Source organism: Octopus bimaculoides, chromosome 4 (genome assembly GCF_001194135.2).
Source record: "Octopus bimaculoides isolate UCB-OBI-ISO-001 chromosome 4, ASM119413v2, whole genome shotgun sequence".
Taxonomy (NCBI): domain Eukaryota; kingdom Metazoa; phylum Mollusca; class Cephalopoda; order Octopoda; family Octopodidae; genus Octopus; species Octopus bimaculoides.
Genome location: NC_068984.1, coordinates 138,089,647 through 138,092,024, shown reverse-complemented (window position 1 = coordinate 138,092,024; position 2,378 = coordinate 138,089,647). Strand labels below are relative to the sequence as shown.

Here is a 2,378-nt window from a genome sequence, read left to right as displayed (position 1 = left end):
TGTGTGTGTGTGTGTGTGTGTGTGTGGTTGTGTGTGTGTGTGTGTGCGTGTGCGCGTGCGCGCTTGTCTTGACATCGCGTGATAGTTGTAAATAAGCGTCACTGTCAGACACACAGTATTATTCATTTCCAGTATTCTGCGAAAACATGTCTGGCCATGGAAACTGGAGAAATATTACCTAGCTTGGAAACAGGTGAGGGTTGGCAACAAGAGGGGCATCTGGTCGTATACAAATCTACCACAAATAAATTCCACCTGACCCATGCGAGTAGGGAAAAGTGGACGTTAAATGATATTGTGATGTGTGGGGTAAGAGCGTTACATGTGATTAACATAGCCCACAATCGAAAGATGAGTACATGTACAAGTATTACATTTCCATTACACGTGATTGATTAAAAATGTATTTACTTGAACTAGGACTCAGCTCAATGTGTTGAAACCTGACCTGTCAAACATATGTCGTTCCATCTCAAGTGACCTGCTATCATTCTGATATACTTCCCAGTCGTTTACATCTGTCCATATGTTTTTTAGGTCGCTTTTACGCAGTATTTTTCTTTTCTTAGGTTTATTATGTGGGCACTTAGTAATCTCCACTTCACCGATGAGTCGTTCACTATCAGTCAACGCGCGCTCTGCTTAGCACATTTGACAATAAACGAAACACTTAGCAGTTTGCAGTGTCTTGGTTACTATTGTTGATATCTGCTATTTAACCTTAACCCTAAACGCCAAGGTCACCTTTGCATTTCATCCTTTCGGAGTCGGTAAAATAAGTAACAAATACTGGGGTCGATGTAATCGACTAGTCCCTCCCTAAAAATGTCTAACATTGTGCCTATAGAGAAAGAAAAATTAATCTTTCAGCTGCGAGATAAAACCTTTGGTTATTTCAGTAATGTTGTTATACGACGGGGTGCCCAAAAGTAACTCGGAAACGTTCTCCGTGGGACAAGCTCGTAGTAGTTCAGGCTCCCACCGCTAAAAGCCACTTGATGCGACCCTCAGGCATCAGTCTGCCGACCGGCGGCGTCTGCAGATGTCGTACTGCCACGTAGTGCGTCTTTGTTTTGCAGTGCTTCTCTCTTCTTTGTTGATTTTTTTGCGATGGCTGAATCGAAGGGATAGCATGCTTCTGTGAAATTACGTTTTCTGCTGGGGAAAACGGCAGCCGAAACAGTTGTCACGCTTCAAGCAGCTTACAAGGAGGCTGCCATAAACAAAGCACAAGTTTACGAGTGGTTTTCACACTTTAGGAAGTGTCACTTATCGCTTGAAGACGAATCTCGTTCAGGGCGACAGTCGACCACCCGAACGAATGAAAACATCACAAAAATTCATGAATTGGTCTTGGAGGACTGTCACCGAGCAATTGACAAACTTGCTGATATGACTGGTATGTCCTAAAGTTACTGCCAACGAATTTTGAGCGAGGAATTGCGAATGAAGAGAGTTGCAGCGAAATTTATGCATCACTTGCTCAGGGAAGACCAAAAGCAGTCACGACTGAATGGTTACTGTGAACTGAAAGAACAGTAGGAAGTTGATCCGGACCTTTTTTCGAAGGTCATCACCTGTGACGACAGCGGATGTTACGGCTACAACCCGGAAACGAAACAGCAATTAAGTCAATGGAAGCATTCAATGTCGCCACGCCCCCACAAAAGTACGTCAAGTGAAATCTAGTGTCAATACGATGACATTTTACTGGCAGTTCTGAAGTGTTTGCGAGACACAGCGAGAGAAAACGCCCCGACCAGTGGCAAAGTGGGGAGTGGTGGTTTCATCAAGACAATGCACCTTCGCACACTTTGAATGTGAGACAGTTTTTGATAAAAAAAAAAAATGGCATGACCCCGTTTATCCACCCTCCCTATTCACTCGATGAAATGACTTTTTTTATCGACGGAACTCTTTGATTGCTCTTTTATTCTGGTGGACCCCATCACCATTCGATGTTTAAAAACTAGTTTCATAGAATGTTATTTATTAAAGTTTTCACACGTTAACTTGTGTAGGTTGAACTCTATGCAAAATGTCAGAGTGGAGGCACAATGGCCCAGTGGTTAGGGCAGCAGAATCATCTTCCCGAACGTATGAAAACATCAGGAAAATTCACGAACTGATCTTAGACGACCGTTGCCGAAAAACTGATGAACAATTGCTAGTTCGTATACACTGACTCACAGAAATGCATACACACACACACAAACATGGAAAGACATACAGGCATATGGTGAATGAGGAGTATTATATGACAGAAAGGTGTGGTCTGAGAGAAAATTTGTTGCTTTTTCAAAAAATTTAGTTACAATGTAGTGGTCTCGTTCATTTATTCACACCATTCTCTCTCTCTCTCTCTCTCTCTCTCTCTC

At 42.7% G+C, this 2,378-nt stretch overlaps 1 protein-coding gene across 1 annotated transcript in view; it reads left to right on the top strand.

Moving 5' to 3' along the window:
* Nucleotides 1-2,378, top strand: part of LOC106878517 (solute carrier organic anion transporter family member 4A1) — a 53,822-nt gene that overhangs the window by 43,215 nt on the left and 8,229 nt on the right. The window lies entirely within an intron of this gene.